Raw genomic sequence first — 22,322 nt, 5'->3', positions numbered from 1 at the left:
TTAAAAAATTGCAATGTTCCCAACACAAACAAAAGATAAATGTCTGAGGTGATTGATAGCCCAGTTACCCTGATTTGATCATTATACAATGTATACATGATCAAAATATCACATGTACCCCCCAAATATGCACATTATACAACAATAAAAAATGTTTTAAGAAATTAGGGGTGAAATCCAGCACATGGAACAGCATATACATCCCACAGTACTAAATGGAGGCCAGAGGGCCTGTGGCTTTCGGAGGGAGGAGCGTCAAGGTCTCTATGGTTCCTGCGTAGACAGTCTTCTCTGTGTTGGCTAACTATAGTCTGATAACTACTCACCTCAGTAAACATTCGTCAAGTGCCTAACGGCATCCAAAGTACTGTGGGAGACAATACGGTGCAGCCATTAAGAAAACGAATTCTGGGCCGGCGCGGTGGCTCACGCCTGTAATCCCAGCACTTTGGGAGGCCGAGACGGGTGGATCACAAGGTCAGGAGATCGAGACTATCCTGGCTAACATGGTGAAACTCCATCTCTACTAAAAAATACAAAAAACTAGCCGGGCGAGGTGGCGGGCGCCTGTAGTCCCAGCTACTCGGGAGTCTGAGGCAGGAGAATGGCGTAAACCCGGGAGGCGGAGCTTGCATACGCCACTGCACTCTAGCCTGGGCGACAGAGAGAGACTCCGTCTCAAAAAAAAAAAAAAAGAAAAAAAAAAACAAAACAAACGAATTCTGGAATCAGGTAGGCCTGGGTTTGTGTTTGGACTCTTTCACCCATTCTCTGTGTGACCTGAGAAGGCTATATAACCTCTCTGTGCCATGGTTTCCTCATCTGTAAAAGGAAGGTAATAATAATACTGACTTTATAGGATTATTGTGAGAATAGTACTTAAAGCTCCTAGAATAATGCATGATCTCTAGTAAGTACTTAGTATCAGTTGGCTGTTATTATTATTATCTTGGTGCACCTCAATTTCCCCACCTACAAAATGGACATAAGAACTGTATGTACCTCACAGAGTTGCTGTGAGGGTTAAATGAAATCATGCAAGTATGATGTTTTGTATAATACCTTATGCATAGTAAGCATTCAATAAATACTAGTCATTGTTATTCCTAGAAGTTTCCCCAAATTATTTTAAAAAGAAGGCACCTAGATCTAAATGACAGTCCATGTAACAAAGAAATCCCTTCCTTGAGCAATCTCAGTGAAGGCCTTTTTTTTTTTTTTTTTTTTTGAGACGAAGTCTCGCTCTGTCGCCCAGGTTGGAGTGCAGTGGCCGGATCTCAGCTCACTGCAAGCTCTGCCTCCCGGGTTTACGCCATTCTCCTGCCTCAGCCTCCTGAGTAGCTGGGACTACAGGCGCCCGCCACCTCGCCTGGCTAGTTTTTTGTATTTTTAGTAGAGACGGGGTTTCACTATGTTAGCCAGGATGGTCTCGAACTCCTGACCTCGTGATCCACCCGTCTCGGCCTCCCAAAGTGCTGGGATTACAGGCTTGAGCCACCGCGCCCGGCCAGTGAAGGCCATTTTTTAACGGCGCTCACTCTCACTTCCCTCCACTCTGGGTCCCAGTCATGTAAAAAACACTCTGCTTTGTGTTGACTAAGCTCCACAGTGACATTCCAAGGAGTTCTGGTGTCCCTCCAAATATTCTAGGCTGCCCTTTTAACCTGATACTGATACCCTGTCCACTCTACTGTTTAAGGGGCTATTTAAAAATTTGGCTTTGTAAAACAGGGAGCAAGGCAGAAAGCCTGCAAAGCTTTAGCAGTTGGCGTGGCAAGGAACAGAAAAGCAGCATTTTACAGCATCGAATACCAGAAGTAGCCCTCATAGCCACTAGCTTTGTAGTGCTCTTCCCTCACTGTGGCAAAGTGCCGAGCATGTTACATGCATTACATTACTGAAACCAAGGCCCTGTGATGTTCCAGTGTGTCCAAGGTGCTAGCTGGTATGAGCACAGCCGTGGGCTCTAATCTATGGCTTCGCTTCAAAGTCCATGCATGCAAATCCTGGGCAACTCCCTGCGTTTCCAAGGCAACCCAGTCAACTCATCCAGAGGTAACTAGCTTCCGATAACTGTATAAGCTCACTCCCATCATTTGGCAGGTTGGTAGGGCAATCAGTTCAATTTATTTTTATTTTTATTTTTTTGCTTTCTCTGATATTTGACCAACCACGACACCTAGTGGCCCAGTGGAGCACAAACATGGGTTGCCCGAAAAGGCTGATGGACGGGTGGGTCCTTTACCTATAGACACACCTTGTTCATGATCAGGAAAAACATGATGGATCATGTTCAAGGTGAAGAAACCAAATGAAGAAATGAAGCAACTTGCCTAAAGTCAAAGCTAATGTAGAACTGCGTGGAAATACTGAACCTTAGCGTTAGAGCTCGTATTCTGATCCAGACTTGGCCTAAATTTGATCCTCAGCAAATACTTTCTTCAGTTATTCAACAAACATTGACTGGGCACCTCCAGAGTCAGGCACTGTGCCAGATGCCAGGTACATGACAGTAAGCAAGGAGGACACATCTCGATCCTTGCAGTCAAATAGGAGGGGGAGGATAAACAGGGAATCCACAAGAACAACACCAGTTAATATGTATTAAGGACTCTGCTTCAAGAGTTTGATGTACACCAACTCGCTTCATCCTTGACTTGAAACGATCCTATAATGGGGGTGCGATTATTATTCTTGCTTTGAAAATGTGCAGGAGAACATTTAAGTTGTGGGTAACGAACAGGGCTCCTATGCCTATCTAGGTCTAAGTTTCTGAAATAAAGTTGTGCTAGATACTGGAAGATTTCTAAGGCCTCTTTCCAGCTCAGTTTCCCTTCACTTCTAGGATTCTGGGGTAAAGCTGGGATTAGACTTTGGATGGGTTTCCCGACCAAGAGTCTAGTATTCTCACTCCATACACTGTGCTGGTCAATATTTATGAATAATAACTGGAAGTTACTGCATGGTTACTCTGTGCCATGCCCTGAATTTCTATCAGTTCATGTAATCTTCTTAAGAACCTATGAGACAGCTTTAAAGTAGAAATAATACCTGAGCAAAAAATCATGCTCTAAAATAGTTTAAAAGATTCCCAAGACAGAGAGGCTTCCAACCTCACCCAGCTGTAGCATCCTGAACCTCTGTTCTGTCTTGATTTTGTTGAATGGTGGATTTAAACCTTATGTCTTGGCGTCCTCAGCTCTCATGATGGGACTGGATAATGGGCCCAGGCAAATGGTTCAATGATGAGTTACTGTCCAGGGAAACAGGAGGCATCCTGTTCAATAACAACATTGCTTTGGGGTAATTCTGGGTCCCTAGAAGTATCTACAAAGCCTGCAAGGTCAAGTGCAGGCCAACTTGGCCCTTTGGTTTTGTGATTCCAAATGAATAAAACACATTTCCAACAGTTCAGCAGGGTATATCCAAGATGGGCAAACTCTCCAACCAGGTATTCCCATTAACCCTTAGTCGCTTACCCTCCCTGAGGGTATGTGCACACCATCTGCTTTCTGTCGGGTGAGGGAGGGGGCAGCGAGAGAGGCAGCAGCAATCAGGAAAACTCTCTCAGTGATCCTGCAAATGGGGACATTGAGTTTAATCAGGGCTCTGCTCCAGGACCAAAGAAAGCAACTACTGCCACCTGCAGTCAGACTACTCCCTCCCAGACCCGGGAAAGCAGACAAAGAGGGACTTCGAGCTTCTCAGGCCTTATAAGACTCTTGGCCTTTGTTCAGGGCCTCCAGAACGATACTCCAGTGGGTCTTGGTGAGAACATACACTAGATATGCTGCAATGTTTAGCTTAGAATGCTCTGCTATCTTTTCCAAATGGCAAGCTCTCACTAAACTTTCTAGGTTTAAAAATCAACACCTTCTCCTTTTGTCTAACCACCACGGCTGCCCCCAACCCAAGCCTGCCCACTGTAGGAACTACTACATTTGCCCAGTACCTAGCACAAGATTGTAATCACTGACTTCTTTATCTGCCTACCCCATGGACTTGAAACATCTCTAAAAGATGAGGTGGGGTGGCTCAACCATCCTTACATACTCAGTACCTAGCTAGCACAGCATCTGGATTAAGGAGGTGCTGACTCCCAAAGAGATGGAAAGGAAGGCAAGGAACTGCAAGGCTAGAAGATGCTTAAGAGGTCATCTCATTTATAATCCTGCCCAATATAGGATTTCCCTCAAAACATATTAAAGAAAAACGAGAAAAGTTTAAAAGAGTATGTATTTATGTACATATATACATTTCTACATGCATGCATACATATACGGCATCCTTCTACTGGAATGGGGTATGTGGTGGTGAAGACACACAGAGTAAGATTCGCTCAGATTTTTGAGCGCTAGCATTTGTCTCTTTTTAAAGTTTTTTTTCCCGTTTTTTCACGAAATACATGCAATTTACTGAAAAATTTGTAAAATATAATTAAAGTGAACAGAATGTAAAAGTTAACGTGCTGTTATATTTCCTTCTAATATCTTCTTGGGCATTTTTTGTTCTTCCTTTTTTAAAAAATCAAAGGAAACCTTGATCAGATTGAGTTTTTAAGGTAGTCTAAATTATACTCTGCTATACAACTTTATATTTTGCTCCATTCTAGCAAAAGCATTTCCCTATGTGATTATAAAGTCTTTATAAGCATCATGTTTTAATTTCTATTTTGATATAAGTTCAGACTTAGAGAATAGTCGCAAAGCACACAGATTTGGGTTCCTCAAATGTCAATATTTTACTATATTTAACACCCTACCCTGGGGGGGGGGAGGGGGAAGAGAAAGAGAAAGAGAGAAAGAGAAAGAGAGAAAGAGAAAGAGAGAAAGAGAGAGAGAGAGAGAGAGAGAGAGAGAGAGAGAGAGAGAGAGAACAAGTATGAATGAATACGAATACCAAGTTTCAATCCTAAATACTTCAGTGTATGTTTCCTATGAATAAGGAGTTCTCATATATAACCACACCAATTAGTCAAATCAGGAAATTAATTCTGATATCTTATTATTATCTGATCTACAACCTTATTCAGATTTTGATGATTATCCCAATAATATCCTTTACAGGAAAAGAAAATACAAAATTATACATTATGTTCAATTGTCATGTCTCTTTAGTCTTCTTTACTCTGGGATACTTCCTGAGTATGTCTTGGTATTTTATGTTACTGATATTTAACAGTAAATGCTGGTTATTTTGTAGAATGTCCCTCAATTTGGGTTTGCACATGTTTCTTCCTGATTTGATGCAGGTTATGCACTTTTGGTAGCAATACCACAGAAATAAATATACATCACTTTTTTTTTTTTTTTTGGTAAGAGACAGGGTCTCACTCTGTCACCCAAGTTAGAGTGCAGTGGTGCAATCACATAGCTCTGCAGCCTCAAACTCCTGGGCTCGAGCAGCCCTCCTGCCTCAGCCTCCAGGGTAGCTGGGAATACAAATTCCATTTTACACAAACATCTCCTTGTTGTAGCATTTTAGGTTGTTTTTATAATTTTGCTATAATTCCAAATCAGCCCCCCTCCCACCCTATGAACTATTGATTGGCTTTCCACTATTAATTTTTATATTAATAGTTTATCTGTTTAAAAGAATATGTTAAGATTGTTACTATATTAACAACTTTTGTCTAAGAAGCTCTGTCAATTTGCAGTCTAACAAAGGATGGAGTGTGAACTCTACGTCAGGCTAACAAGCCTTGCGCATTGACATGCTAGTATTGCATTGCTGTTTTAGTGGCTTTCACCTTAAATTGTGGTTATAAAGGGCATTGCTCTTGTCATGCCTCTGAATATATTCCTTTCTTTGCTTGCTCGTTCTTTCACTCCTTCGCATTCACTCAGTAAATACTGAGTGTATATTCTGGGCCAGTAGTTTAGGTGTGAGATCAAGGTCTCAAGTAAAGAAATAAATTAGAAAATATGGATTGTGTTAAGGGATATGAAATACACAGGCTGGTGCGACAATGAGTACCCGGAGGCAGTGCTCCAGGTAGACAGGGAATAGCCTGGTGCATACAGAACGACAAATGAGCCAGTGAGCTGCAGCTGGGGGACCAGGAGAAAGAGGTGGGGTACCTCTTGGCATTTACCACATTTACCACAAAATTCTATCAAAATGTCTGCAAAACATTGCTCTTACTAAAAATACGAACCCTTATTCTGACCTATCCCAAGTACCCACTTCCAAAGCCTACCCTTCTCCTCTGTCTGTCCTAGTCACCAGGGTCTAAATTTCAGCGTGTTGCAATTTGTGAATAATAATGAAAGCCTGAAAATGCTCTGAAATTAGAGGGAACTTCAATACCATCCTGACGTTGCTCAGCACTGCAATTACCTGACTTTGAGGGACAATTAATGAATGAGACTGTCTCAACATTAGATTAATGGCCACTTTCAACAGCGAAAAGGGGACAGATGTCCAAGAAGACACAAAGGTACTACCAGCTGTATGTATATGCATGTGGGTATATGTGTGTGTGTTTTCCTTCAATAACTGGGGGTGGCCGTTACGGCCACAAGCAAGGAAGATGGGTGTTCACGCAAAAACAATCGACCTGCCTATGCTTTGGAGTTACTCTGGTTTAGCAGAAACTGCAGCTCTCTAGGCCTTACCATCACCTCTGGACTTCGTCAGAGTGAATCAAGTAGCAAGAACACAGAGGAATCCTCCAGGAACTAGACCTGGGAAAAATATATACATCTTTCTCCAAACAAAGCCTGTTTGGTATTTCAGGCAATTGGTTTCCACACACTTGGGGCAAAAAGCAACATATTGTCAAAAAATTATTTCCTCTCATAAAAATTGCATGCGATGAAAAATGAGACAAAATATATAAGAATATATAAAAACGAAAGTAGACAAATATATAAGAATATTATCAAGTCATTAGAAGCTCCTGTCAAGTACTGAAAAAATAACTTATAATAATCTACAAAATGTATGCACACTCTTTTCTTTTCACATCCTTCTGAGGCAAACAGTCCCCAGCAGGCAATTAATCTGACGCATGAGTAACGATCTCTTAACAATGCCATGCCCTCAAATACTGAAGTATAGCTCAGTGTTTCTAAGAGCAGAGAAAGAAAAAAACCCATTAAAACGATTACTAATATCAACACTGTAACTTTATCTTGCACTTGAGGGATGAACATCTAGAACAATGAAGATGATAAACATATTTACCCAGAGACAAAAGACGGTAGATAACATTTTTATTATAAAGGCTTTATTTACAGGGGACACATTAGAAGCCAAGTAATTGGGTCAGATTTGGTAATTAAAAGCACCTGAATAATTAACAAAGGCTTAACAAAGATGTCAGAATAAGATCATATTTTAACAGAAGATGAAATATATAGAAAGGTTTTTATACTTCAACCCTTATCCTTCTGCTTGTTTTGCATTTTTCTTTTAAAAATACACAAAATGTATAGGAAGTAGTAGTGAAATAACTACTACCTAGTTAACCTGTGACTGAATCAGTTGTTAGTAGTAGGTGTAAATGAAATGATGCAAATAAAGTAGCAGGACTAAATCAAAAAGATTTCAATGTGGGTGACATAACTAAAGTCTATAATTTAGGATCTCTAATACATACCTAGTTTGTGGTTGAAAATTCCTGCTTTCGAGTGGGCTTTATGTCTGCCACAACCCCCAGGAGTGAAAGGAAACTCAAGACTAACAATGACTGTCATAATTAGAAGTAGTGGTGAAAATCTGGCCAAAAAAAAGTCCACTATAAATGTAACAGCTGTGAGCCTTAAGTCTGGTGGCATTTAAACTATTTTACTCTTGATAGCTATAAGAGCATTCAACCCCAAGTTTACAATAATATCTCAAGGCAAAATCTCAAGCCAAAAACTCAAAACAAAGCACGCGCGCGCACACACACACACACACACACACCCACACCCACACACCCTAAACTCCTCTTAGACAAGCCCCTTTCACAGTCCCATCTAATTACAGGCTGATAATCTTTCCAGATTATCAATCAGCACAATAAAAATGCCTCGAGGGCTCATTTTAAACAATTCTCTGGTCCTCCTCTAGGGGGCGAAGTTGGCTCGCATTTCACTGAAAGGGGAAATTATTTTCAAACCCTTATTTTCGCACAGTGGTAGATACTCACATATAAAGGGGCCTTTCCGCGCTCCTGTTTCTTCTCAATACATTCCACTTGCGCTGATGAGCAAAGCAGCCCAGCCCTTTGGCGCAGTAACAGGGAGGGAATGTGATTAGGGCTGAGCATGAGCAGGGCTTAATCAGCACAGCCCTGAAGGCTGGCCAGCCCATTCTCCTCAAACTTGAGATCACAGCTATGGTTTTGCCGGCGATGATACACTTTCAAGAATATATGTTGGTTTTTTTTTTTTTTTTTTCCAGGAGAATTTTCCACTGGGGAAATTCTGAAGCCAGTTGAAGCCTCACAAGGGGCTCCCTCCCACCCCGTCTCCTCTGTAGGGCCTCCCTCTGAAAAACCACAAAGCAAGCCGTTGGAGGTCTGAGTGCCTGCCCTCCCTTCCTGTATGAACGGGGCCCTTTCTACCCTGAAGATGGCATCTGGTGGCCAGGAAGGTGCCTGGACAGCAGTTCCTCGCTGGGTCTCGCTTCCCCCTTACAGAAAGGGTTAGGTGTCCTCTTAGGGAACACAGGTCTAGCTACAGAAGGGGCACACACAGGCAATGGCTATTCCCAAGGGAGAATCAAATGTGAGTTTCAGCGCCCTGGCAACCATACAACAGAGCAGAAGGCTCAGAGTGTGTGTGTCCCTGATGCATGGACAGATCCAGTTTTTGTGGGTTCTAAGCCTTATACAATTTTGGCGGTCCTCTTTAGAAATACAATACAAAATTAGGAATACCACATTAGCTACAGGGCGTTGGAAGGGGTGTTGCCAGTGAAAGATCCTGAAACTTAGGGCTCTTAACTGCTGGGCCATGCAGTTGTCTTGTCCAGCCTGCCACCACTGGACTCTCCCCTGTAACAGAAACCCCTGTAATCCTGCAATGAAACCCCATGTCACGTGTGCTGGCTCTGGGTCTCTTCTTGGCCTTTTGAACATGGTGCCATCTCTAACGAGGCTGATACGGGTTCAGCACGACAGCGCCCGAGCTCCACCCGCTGATGACTGTCCATTGCCTGGAGACAGATACCGAGGTGGAGCTATTGAAAGAAACACTTGCGCTGCCCTGTGAAAGGGAACAAACTCCTCTGTCACGGGCCAGCTCTCCACACCTACCTGACCAAGCCTCAGTCACCAGTTTGGGTCATCCTCACTAGTTCAGACTCTGCCTTCTTCTCCTTTTCCACCCATGGAAGGTTATGCACCCCTGCTTCCAGACCTCCTTGGGCTGCACAAAGGTGCCAACTATACTAGTCTTTACTGAAAGAGAGCAAAATCAAGTGACCTGAATTGCGAGCATTTAGCTAAACATAGTTTGTTTGCATATTTTCAGTCCTTGTAAAAATAATACGCAATTTTTTCCTTATCTGATGGCAATATCATTTACCCAAATCTTAATAAAATGAGGCAAGGCCTAAAAAAATGGAAAGTTAGGTTTAGTTAATGTAGCTTGTTTTCACATGTGCTACAGTTTGGAATTTATAAGCAAACCAGATATAAACTTTCTTCTTTTTGAACAAAACAGTAAGAACAACTTCTTACATATAAAAGTGTCTTCATAAAAGCTATTTATCACAAAAAACAGTGTTCTGCAAATTTGATTTAAAAGCTTTTTTTGGAGATGGGCTCTTGCTACATTGAGGAGGCCAGACTCAAACTCCCGGGCTCAAGGGAATCCCTGGCCTCAGCCCACCAGTGAGCTGGGACTACAGGCACATGCCACTGTGCCTGACCTTCTGCAAATTCTTATTTGTAAAATGGAGTCTGATGGGAAAATAATAGCCACCATTATTTGTGTCCTGTGAACCACATGTAGTCTAAACATTTCATATAGACTATTTCACTTAATCACCTCAATAACCCTATGCAGTATTATCCCTATTTTATTGATGCGGAAATTGAGGCTTTAAGAGGTAAGCGACTTGTCCAAGGTTACAAAGGTATTTCGTATAGATTTGAGGCTGGACACGTTGAGCCTTATTCTTAGTCCCCATGCCAAGCTGCCTCTGCAGCCAAAAATCACTTTCGATACTATAAAGAACTAGTGAGTTTCACAAGATAGTTATTTTTTAAAAGCAGATCATTGCACATATTTCTATTTTCCCCCAAATTCCTATTTGATTAAAAAGAAAAAGAAAACAGGCTGAGAAATGGGGCTACTTTTTTCCAAGGCTTTTAAAGTTTTTAGAAATCATCATAATAGTTAAATGCAAACAATGATAATAGCTACCATTTATTGAACATGTATTATGTGATGGGCCACTGGCTAAGTTCACAATGTGTGCTGTTTCCTTTAATATAGCTATCTTGTGAGGCAAATGATATGATGCCCATTTAACAGATGAGGAAACTGAGACTCAGAAAGGTTAACCATAACCACTATGTTCAAAGTGTCTCAATAGCTAAGGAAAGTTTGAACTTTAGTCTATCTGCCCACACTAAGCCACTTCCCTACTATAAAATGTATACAAATAGAAAGCATGCTTTAGCTAAGAGCCTGTTAGTTATTTCAAATATATATCTAGATCTTTGAATGGCCAACGGAAATCACTATATGCTTTCAGGTCAAGAGAGTATAGGTGAGCAGTCCCAGGGGAGTTGAGTTCTGCTATCTGAGTTTCTGTCTCTAATATCACTTCATATGATGGGTCTGGGGGAGGAAAGGAGGGAGCTGTATCTTGCCATCTTTGTAAACAGCCAGTAAAAATGAGGACATAAATCAGGTTCACATCTGGATATATAATGTTCAGTCTTGCCAAGAGACTAGTACACGACGGAACTACCCCAAATGCATTTAATACATTCTTAGGCCACTGCACCCAGAGAGACCCCAACTTTAGCTGACCCAAGCATCTTCCCAGCATGGGTCATTTGCTCATTTGAGATGCTGGCTTCACTACGGGTTGGGGGGCCTATACTCAGCGAGTGACCTAATTGTTACAGGACCCAACATCACAGTGATCCAACTGCACATGACAAAGGAGGGCACGCTGGCAGAGAGGCTGAGTTCACAGCGCTGGTACCAGAGAAGGCAGAAAAATACGCTGACTCCAAATGTCACACGAGCATGAAAGAAAACCTACATAAGTGAGGGTGGGTCTTTGGAGGGAGGTAGGACATTCTGTAAGGCTTGAATTTGCAGAGTTCATAAACCCTGCATGGAGCCCTGATCCATATGCCCCCATGAAGCACAGCAAATCAGTTCTCAGATCAAGAGAAACTATGTTAGGGTCATGAGCATGAGAAATGGCATGAGCACCGTTTCCAAATACTAGCTTTCTGCTGGAGTTATACAGGTGTATGTTGGTATAAGGCAAAGGAAACCCACCCAGACACATAGGTCAAAAGTTTCCCTGTGGGCTTAGAGAACAGGGTGTCTAAGCTTCACTTTGGAATCTGAGGCCCAGGCAAGAATTCCAATTTTCTAAACATTACGCATTTTTCCAATGTTCGATTTTTCCAGACAGGGCATGCACATGCACACACTCATACTCTCACTCTCTCTCTCTCCTGAGATCCCATTAGAGAGAAAGAACATCACAGGAAGCTAGGTTTGGCTTGGAGGGAGCAGCATCTTTCCAACAACTCCAACTTAGCTGAAAATCTGAATGGGATGATATGGGAGGGAGGGAGGGGAGAGGGAGACAGGAAGCTCCTCACCAGATGAAGGACCACTTTTAGAGTGTTAAAAGAAGAGAAGTGTCTCACACTGGGTCTGAGGTTAAGATGCTAAAGTGGAAGTTTCCACCACCTCAAGATGTAACAGATGGGAAATTCCAAAGCAGGGGATCTGATCATTATGTGGAAATTTCTAATAAGCTGGCTCTAAGACCCAGAAGGAGGACACAAACAGGACAGTGGAAAGCAATGGAGGATTCTGGGAGTAAGATTCTTTGGTAATGCTCTGATTCCTACGGTTTCCAAGGTGGGTGGAATGGAGAGGTCTCAGCCTTTTTTCTCCAGCCCAGAGAAAAGGGTTTCAAAAGCTGTATGTGGTGAGTTTGATATGCATCTCCTAGAGTTCCCAGGTTGATAGTGACATCTGCCCTTAGGAACCAAAATGTGAGAGGTGGCTGACGCTGGCTAAGCCAGCAGGGCGGATGCCACATCAGAAAGTGAGTACTGTCCCCTTGTCCCATGGCAGAGGGGAGGGTAAAAGGAATATGAACCCTGGACACCCAGAGTGGCAGCCTGGGTCTCTTCGCAACAGGTTCTCCCCGAGAGGGCTTTGGCATGAGAGTGAGAGGACCCCAAAGAGAGTCCGACTGGAAACCAGAAGGTGCTGAGGGATGGCAACAGTGGCAGGAGGAGAGAACCACCCAAATCCCAGGGGCCCCAGAGCAAGGCCCCTCAGAGGAGTCCTGGAGAAGGCCATGGAGGTGGCCAGGAGAGAAAAAAGTCCCTTTCCCTGTCTGCCAGGCTCAGATAACTCAGCACCAGGTGTGACAGTTGCAGTCAGGTAAAGACTTGCTGCACACTCCCCCTGACCCCACAACCTGGAGACCCGAGCAGTGGGCAGCTGGAGGCCACTGGAACAGGAAGTGGCCCTTGGTGGCTGGATGGAGGGAAGTCCTCCCTTGGAATGAATACTGACTCTTTATAGACCAAAGAGGGCATTTCAAATTTCCAAAATGAACCTGTGTGCATGTGTGTGTGCATGCTGAGAGAGAAAGAGTGAGAGTGAGATGAGAGTGAGAGAGAGAGAGAGAGAGAGAGAGAGAGAGAGAGAGAGAGACAGACAGACAGAGAGAGGGAGAGAGAGAGGCAGGCTGACTTCAAGTGGCCTTAGAACTTCTCATTACCAGAAAAGTAACCAGAGAAGTCATGGGCCTGATGAAGTTATTATCAGGAAATGGGGTACAACACACCTTCCTGAATAAACTTTAAAGGAACAGTGGGAGATAAGAATGAAGCTGAGTCTTAACTATGACCCGTGAGTCACATTGTACCATATATTAATTACATACAGTTAACCTTTGGTAAGTCCTGACTATGTGCCAGGCACTGGGCCATGGACTTCACAGACACTACCTCATTCAGTCCCTCTAACAACTCCTTGAGGCATGTATTTGACAGATAAGAAAACTGTGGCTCAGAGAAGTTAGGCAACTTGCCCAGGGTCACACAGGTAAGTAAGCAAAGTAGTAGGAACCTGTACTCAACCTCAAGCCTGACATCTATCCGTGAGCTCTCATATTGTCCCGGATGAGTGGTTTTCAGCAAATTTGTGATTGAAGCAGGAAAGGGACTTGGGTCCTGCCCATCCTTCCTCCTTGAGAGTCCCTGAGCTAGAAAACCAAAAACCAGAGTTTGAAAGCCACTGACAAATATGATCTTATGGGTCTTGTACAACACTCTGATTTTATGATGCTATCATCTGTGGGTGGGAAGGTAGAGAGAGGTGGACCCACCACAGAGGACATAGGGGAGAGGAAAAACTCAGAATTTATATCCAGTGTTCCAGGAGAGGCAGCTGGAAGGAGCTGGTTCCAGCAGGTGGATCTGAGGTTCCCAGAATTATAATCATGTATATAAATATAGAGTTCAGAGAATGCATGTAAAGCACTTAGCACAGAGCCCGGCATTAGGTAAATGGCAACTATGATTGTGGAAAGTGTACATATGTGCCTAAAAAGCTTAACATATAATTTAACGCAACATGCTCAGCCACTGATGTCACTGTGTCTGTCCCATAAGGAGCTATGTTTATCATGGACACTACACTTTACTAATTGAGCCAAGACAAGAAAGGAACGTGTAAGATTAAGCTAGCCAAGTCTAAAACAATTAGAGTAAGTCTGAAGCAATGGTTTTTAAGCAAGGGGGGCCCAGGGGAGGGGGCAGGCATGGAGTCCTGTGACATAATGATGGAAAACATAATCCTTTCTCTAATAAAAAAAAGTGCATATGTACAATTTTGCAAATAATGACAGAAGGTTCACAGATCTGTTGAAGTATATTCATAATCTCCAGATTAAGAACCACTCCTGAAGATCCTGAGGATTCAACATGAGGTCCTCAGGCCAAGAGCTGCCCACCAGATCTCAAAGTGGTGCTACCCATCCTTGTCCTCTCCACATGTTCCTTATTGGTAGTCTGGATCACGACACCAAACCTGAAGTAGGTAGTCAATGTAACTGTGCAGAATCTAATTTCCAACCAGTTTAATAGACTCCAAATGAAGAATGTCTAAACTAGTGGACTCTGGTACCTAGAAAATTTATCTGCTTGGCATTCTCAATCTTTCCTTCCTTCCTTCTGGTAGCAACACACCTCCTTTTTATCATTTTTTAATTTTTTAAATGTATTAAATAATGTGGGGAGTCTTCCAGTGAAAACAGGAAACCTGCTAGACAAATTCTAAAAGAGCTGTCACACTACCCCTCCTTTTTTTTTATGGGGAACCCATTCTGTGTAATTCTGGTGGGATTTACCGTCTCTCATGGGACACGTGAACAGCCCTTAGCTAAAGTGATGCTGCTTATTGTCGACTGCCTATTTCTGGCCATGCTGGTTCAGGCAGGCAATCCAATTTGGGCCGGTCAAGGTCCCTCCTTGGTACTTACTACTGCTAGAAGTATGGCAAAAGAGGCAACCACAGCTGTGAGAATGACAGAAACCCAGTTACTGATAGCTACCTCTGCCACCATGGTAAGGGAGAGCATGTCTGAGAATGAAGCTGAGAGAGCTAAGTCAAGTCAAGACAGAGTGAAAGATAATGGCCTGATGATATCTTTGGAACTCCTGAATACAGCTGTGCCTGAAGCCCTTACTAGTATGGCCATCCTAATCATATAAGTCAAGAGACTAGTTTGAATTATATTTCTGTTGCTTGCAACCAAAATACTCCTAATAAACTTGATCTAAAGAAAAACAAAGTCCCAAAGGAAATTCCCCTTCATGGGTAGTCCTTGTGGAATTCTGGGCTCCGCTTTGATAACGACCCTAAATGAATTAAAATTTTTTCTTCCTATGACATTCTTGCAAAAAAGTCTAGGCTTAACATTATTCCTTATCATTCTCTGCACCAATAGCATCTTAGCAGTGCCGCCAGTCAGCAAATATTTCATTCTCCCCACCCTTGATCCTGCACTCCTGCTCACCTTCCCTACATTATCAGATACTACCTCTTGTAATAAGTATTAAGGTTACTCATTAGAAGAGGAGGGACCCAGAAAAGGACAGTGGTAGCCTAGTTTATAGTTCGCTACCATCAAATACTTGGAGTCAAGTCTCATGAGCCTCTCAAACTGCCCCCAAAAGGCACTGAATGTTCCAGTATAAGAAATGAACCTAGAATCACGGGGCTCAAAAGAGAAGGAGAGAGACATGGAGCAAGGGAAGAGGATCATGCAGGGTCAATGTAAATTCTGTGTTTCAAAAGCCACAACACAGACTGAGTCACTGTAGAATGACTTGAGAATGGAGAGAAAAAACATTCACAGAGCACTATCAGGAAGTTGTTTGTTTTTCTTTCAGAACAGGGATGGTAAGTAGATTTCAACTCAAGTGTCCAATCTGGTCCATAACTAAAATGCCAAGGCTCAGCATCAAGACAGCTGTGACAATCTGAAGTCCATTACGAGGTGGGGAGGGGAGGAGGGTTGTGAATATATGTATTTGTTATTTCAGTTGAAACAATTACATTTCATCCTTGGACTAAGCAAGACCAACAGAGAAATGCACACCTGAACTAGAGGGGTTTCTCTTGGACTGCACTCAGCTGTCACGTCACTCGCCTGCACAGAGGCAGTCCTCATTGTTTTACCTACAGGGATGTTGTCGGCCACTCTGTGTGGCATTCGCTTTATGAGCACCCTGAAGACATTTCTCTGAGCCTTGAATCATGATCAACCTTGCTTCTTCTGAGTAACTCGTGTGCTTTTATCTTCCAGCCACCATAAGTTGTTAACGGAGCATGTTTTCCTTCTTGTACTGACTGCTCGGAAGCTCAGAGGTAAGACTCTGGGGCCTGACAGCAAATGAACAGCCTCTCTCCCATGAACTGGGGCCTTATTTTATCTCTGACTTCACCCCACTTTTCCTTCTCCACAGATTTCCTCCCTTATTTTTCTTAATCGCGTTATATTATACCTATGTTTAAAGGCCATCTCAAAAATCTTTGAAGACAGGTACATACATCAGATCAACAGTAATCAACATAAGAGGAAACAAACCAGATGGTGAGTGGAGGAAAGTTTTACAAATGCTGCCATGCAGTGGCAGCCACAGGGTGATGGCCTTGAACCAGGAATAGCCCTGGGCCAACTCATCAAGTCAGCAAGTATCTCATTCTCCCTACCCCGGATCCTGTGTTCCTGCTCACCTTCCCTACCCTCCATCCCCCATGGGCAGCCAGTGCCCCTGGGCCATTCCTGAGCATCCACACCTACTCTCTCTTTAGTGCTACTGGTTGCTCTCCCTCCCTCAACTCCTCCCACCAAATCAAAATGCCTTCCACCTCTCTCTAGAACCTTGGGCTTGACTATATGTTGTCAACAGTTGATAAGAGCGTAGTGTCTTTTCTTTCTCAAGGACAGGTACATTTTAACCAGGCATTTTGAAGAGGAAAAAACCCCATAGAAGTAATTCACTAAAGGTGGAATATACTACAAAAGTAGTACAAAAGCAATTGAAAAGGAGATTTTTCTTGTAAATCTCAAGTAATTCTATGTAAGGCAGCACAGTACCTGGCACACAGTGCTCAATACACAGTAGGTACTCATTATTACTATTGTTGCTGTTATTGTTAATTCCACCACTACCATTTGATCACTCACTGTCTATTCCTTTTACCTCTACCAAGCAGGCTACTGCCCTTTTCAGAACACTGGCCGACTGGAGATCCACAATCAATTAATTCATTTTAATTATACTTACAATTTATAATGCACTTAGGGTAACTTGCAGGATGATGAGATACATGGCTTAGCCATCATTAACACTCCACCTGACAGTCAGTGACCCCAAGAAACAAAGCCTAGCTGACATGGACCTGCAGCTACCTGCAGATACATGAATAGTCCCAGGTGACAGGAGAAGGATCACGTAGCTGAGCCCAGCCCAAATCACCAACCCACAGAATGGTGAGATAAATAAAGCATTGTTATTTTGAGCCAGTAAATTTTGACTCAAAATGCTGGCAGTAAATTTTGGGGTGGTTTGTTACGCAGCATAAGATAACTGATACACATTGCAAATAGCCACAATATTAGGGAGTGATGCTATATGAAGCCCCAGAAGCTTTCTCACTTTTAAAAAGTACATTATTTTCCTAGCTCTTAAGGAAGTTTTCTACCATGGCAGAACTATTACCTCGCAATAATCACATTTAGGTGAGATGAGAGATGAGAGAAAAAAATACAGAAATAAAGAGTAGAGCCCCAGTATGTTTTATGTTGTAGCTGTGAGCCAATTTTCATTACAACACACTACAAGGGACTGTCTGAATTCCTTGGCTGAAATAACACTCTGTTGTTTTGGATACTGCCTGAAACAAGCAGACCATCAACAGGGGCCTGGAAATAGTTTCATTACCCAAAAAAGTTTTTATTTTAATAGTATTTGGCATGTAATCATGGATCTTTATCCTGCCCATGGTCTTACAAAGGAACATGGGTTGCTCTGTTTTTTTAAGGCATGGAAACATCATAAATCATTATAGAGATTAAAGAAAAGTACAAATAAATAGACATCTCATCATATCACTGGTAGGGAAGCATCTAACCTAGAAGTGTGAATGTCATCTCAAAAATAAAGTCAAACAGTAACTTTGTTTAAGAAATGAAGAACTTACCAGTAAGACTTTGTGTGGTCCAATGTTTTCAGGTTTTAAGTGGAATGAATCTGAAATAGAATTAAATAAACATTCCTTAAGTAAATCACATTTGGAAAGGGTGTGCTTTCGATCCCAAGTGACTGCCATAACGTTGAGCATTTATTCATGTAGTGAAAGATGAACAAAGCTTTTTCTGGCTCCTGATGGAAGAGGGAACATTTTTTGCCAACATGGTTTAACTTCCTGAATAGAGAGAGCATGCTCTCATCTACTTTGGGGAGTGCTCAAAATCTGAGGCCAGTGTAACTATAAATGGTAGTGTTTTTTCCAAACCTCTCCAAGTCAGGGGAAGCCTCTCTAGCTGTTGCCCTTACCTTGGTCTCTCAATCTCTTTATGCTAGGACCCAGCCATGGCTCCCTCTAAGACACCACCTAAAACACTGGTGGTCCAACATAACTTGAAGGTCAGAGGAAGAGTGTACAAGACATTCTAATAGTGGCTATCTGATCATATACATAAACACAGATTTTTGTCTTAATTGATAATAATGAGCCTAAGGTAGTATTGTTCAATAGAAATATAACCCAAGCCACATACTATTAAAACATAATATTAAATATATTTAATAATTAGATTAATATAAAATTATGTATTATATTATATATTAATTCTAACTATACATAATTATAATGAAATACATTTAATAACTAGAACATAATATTAGGTGTTCTAGTAGCTACATTTAAAAAGCAAAAAATAAATTAATTTTAATATTTAATTTAACCTAATTTATCTAGAGTATTATTGCAACACATAATACAGAAATCATTAATAAGATATTTTACTTTTTTTTAGACTAAATCTTCAAGATTCAGTACCTCTCAACTTGAGCTAGCCACATTTCAAGTAGTCCATGGCCACACATGGCTAGTGGCTACCATACTAGACAGCACGGGTCTAGGCAGGCAACCTATTCTTGGTCTTCAGGTATTGGCAAGGCTTCAAGAAGTCCGACGCATATGAAGATCTTATTCACCTATTTTCCTTCTCTCAGTCATCTATCATTACTCCCATTTCATGATGTCATTTTAACAGAAATCAGACAAAATGACAGCAAATACTTATATACAGCACTTACTATGTGCCAGGAACTGTTCTTGGCATGACCCTGTGTTACCTCAGTTAAACCTCACAATAACTTTATGAGGTAAATATATTATTCTCATTTTGTAACGAGGCAACTGAGGCACAGAGGGGTTACACTATTTACACAAGACCGTGAGACGGTGACAGGGATGAGATTCAAATCTAAGTCGTTTGCCTCCAGAGTCCATGCTTTTACCCACTACCCTCTCAATTAAATTTGAACAGCTCAAAAGAAGATAATTACTTTCAGTTTTAATTATAACCATCAAATGATCCAAGTCTGCTCTCATGATAACATGGTTAGATAATAGCAGTGATGGCAGATGGAACAGTTACTGGATGCACTAGCAAATTAAATTCAAAACAATTTGGGATCTGAGCACAAAAACCAAAGCAGGTGGGGTCGAAAAGGCTGCATCGGGTCTGGAGGTTTGTCTGGATGACTAAGGTGGTGGTGGTCGGGGAGGTTAATGTGAGGTCCACGGAAAATCTTCTTTTGGTGATTTTTCTGAGGGAAGGGCCTAGTGCTTTCATCAGATGCTGAAAGATTCTCAAACGCGTCTTTTAGATAGGTATCCCTATATTTGTCTCAGCAGGGGTAGGAAGTTAGGAAGAATCAAGTAAAAGAATTAAGAAAACACATCCTTTTCACTTTATTAATCCACAGGCCCCAAAAGAATCACACTCAGCGAGCAAAATCAGCCCCCCTCATGCAAGCTTTCTGCCAAATTACAGAGACGGAGGCTGGTCAGTGACATCGTAGAGCTAAGGCCACTCAAAGGGCTGCCACCCAGTCTCCCATGGAGAGCCCTGAGCCTGCTGAAAATCCTTCTGTGGCTTCCTCTAGGTTTTAGGATCAAGGCCAAGCTCCTCAGACTACTCAAAAAAGCCCCCGTGGCCTCATGCCTGGACTCTCCCTCAGGCGTCTCACTGACAGGTCCCAAAATGCACACCCTGCCCCCTTCACTCCTCTATGCCTTTGTGGATTCTGTTCTTTCTGTCAAACATGTCGTTTCCCTACAGTATCAGTGGGTCTTCACATCTCAGTTCAAAAGTCACCACCTCTGGGAAGCCTGTGTGAATACTCTTGACTGGCTTAGCAACAACTTCTCTGCAGTAGTGACAGTAAGGCAGTATTCATTCAATTCAAATGGCAATTATACACTACTATAGTTATGTGTCCCTGAAGGAGGGGGATGTGTTCTGAGAAATGAAGTTTTAGGGGATTTCATCATGTGAATATCGTAGGGTGTACTTACACAAACCTAGACGGTACAGCCTACCACACACCTAGGCTACATGGTAGAGCCTATTGTGTCTAGGCTACAAACCTGGACAGCATGTTACTGTTCTGAATACTGTAGGCAACTATAACACAATGGTAAGTATCTGTGTATCTAAACATAGAAAAGGTATAGTAAAAATACGGTATTATCATCTTTAAAATAGGTTGTTTTGTTTAAAAAAAATCAGTTGGTACCAATGGTATTATATAGTCTTATGGGACCACTGCCACAGATGCAGCCTATAGTTGACTGAAATTTCATTATATGCACATGAGTGTACTATTGGTAATATTAAAAGCTGGTTTTTTAAGGTGCTAGGCACTGTTCAAATGCTTTACATGCTCCTTTAATCCCCTTAGTAATCCTATGAGGAAGGTTCTTTCATTATTCCGTTTAGTAGGACAGCAAATTGAGGCACAGAGGTTAAGCCAGTAGCCTAAGGTTACATGGCTCGTAAGTGGCGGAGTCAAACTGTAAACCCAGACAATTTGGTTCTAGACCTCACACTCCATGCCTGCCTCCAACTAGGGTCCCCTTCCCTCTACCCTCATTGCCCCTGTACTTACTTTACTCTGGTATCTCCTATATTTTAGATTTCCATTTATTGGTCTCTCTCCCCACGTTTGCAGAATCCTGCAATCATGTTTGCAGGTTAATAATGTGTCTAGCTCATTTTTGTCTCTCCAGGACCTAGTGAGGTGCTTGGTATATGGCAGATACTCAATAAAGACACACACAGGAAAACACTGGAATAGCATTGAAAGGATAGGAGCCAAGGCTATCAACCCAGGCCTGATAAAAATGCACTAGGATAAAGAATCTTCAAATAAAGACTTTAACAAAGCAAGTTTTGACTTTATCTTTTAAATCCAGCCAGTACCAAGGAGATGGTCACTTCCCAGGCCTGTTCAGTACCAGAGGGAGGAGAAGCAACTCAGAGCTTGGCAGACTTGCTCACACCTCCAAGTTCATCAGTTTTACTTTACTTTGCATGTAGAACTAAGTAATGACATGCTTAAGCAATAGCATGCCCAAAGTCTTGGCTGGCTATTATCAAGGACTGCCAGAAAAGACACATGCTAAAAAATCTCCTTTGGCTGCCTGGACATGGCTTGGATATTTCTACCATGGAGTTCCAGAATATACTTCTTTCCATTACTAACTAAACTGCCCTCGAATGGCTATGGAATTTGAACTTGTAGAAGAATACTTTCCTCTAACAGTGAGAAAGGCAAAAAGTTTTAAGATCTAGAACATACACAGATCTGTAGGAAGAGAAGGAGCTCTCTCTAGCCTGGTCAGAGATTGCATCAGGATTGTGGCCCAGCCTACCCACTTGCAGATAAATACAGTCAGCCATAACATCCACCCTTTATACTGCACCTGGAATGTAAAAGAATCCACCACCTTCCCATGTACGTAGATGGATGTCAGTATCACTTGTTATTAACAACCAAACCATAAATCTGTATTGACTCTTGCCATATCATCTCCTTACATAAGAAATAATGACATTAATTTAGTTATTATTGAGAGGTATACTGAATGTAAATGCCAGGGATGGTTGTAGGTGCTGGAGATGCAGTGGTGAATGAAGTATAATTACATTCTTGACTTGAGGCCCTTACATTGTAATGGGGGAAAGCAAACAAACATGTATACAAATAAGTAAATGAGATCATTTTAAACAATAAGTTCTACAATTTTTTTCATACATGCAAGGAGTGAAGTGACCTAATGAAGAGTTTAACAAGGTTTCTTCAGCAGCTGTAGGGAGGAGCATTGAAGAGGCAATAGCGAACAAATGGTGACCAAGTGTGAGGCCATTTGATTGTTCAGGTGAGCTATGGTACCTCAGATATAGAGAAGTAGACGAATTCAGTATAGGTTCCAGAGGTAAACAATTAAGACTTGCTGATGAAGTGAATACAGGGGGTCAAGCAACTTGGTCAATGATGGCTTCATTTACTCAGGGAGAAA

General features: G+C 42.1%; 1 protein-coding gene and 1 non-coding gene across 3 annotated transcripts in view; both read right to left on the bottom strand.

The window, feature by feature from the left end:
• GNG12 (G protein subunit gamma 12) overlaps positions 1-22,322 on the bottom strand; it is a 131,279-nt gene that overhangs the window by 58,817 nt on the left and 50,140 nt on the right. For both annotated transcript variants that reach the window (XM_010357068.2, XM_010357069.2), the window contains exon 2: positions 17,928-17,977. The gene's annotated coding sequence lies outside the window, so the exon portion shown is untranslated. The remainder of the gene's footprint in view (positions 1-17,927; positions 17,978-22,322) is intronic.
• On the bottom strand, positions 14,451-14,511 carry LOC115892527. Its single transcript, XR_004052399.1, has one exon. It is a non-coding gene; the product is annotated as a U7 small nuclear RNA (small nuclear RNA).

The sequence above is a fragment of the Rhinopithecus roxellana genome, chromosome 12 (assembly GCF_007565055.1).
Source record: "Rhinopithecus roxellana isolate Shanxi Qingling chromosome 12, ASM756505v1, whole genome shotgun sequence".
Lineage (NCBI taxonomy): Eukaryota > Metazoa > Chordata > Mammalia > Primates > Cercopithecidae > Rhinopithecus > Rhinopithecus roxellana.
The sequence above is the reverse complement of the archived record's forward strand: the minus strand, read 5'-3'. Positions and strand labels throughout refer to the sequence as shown.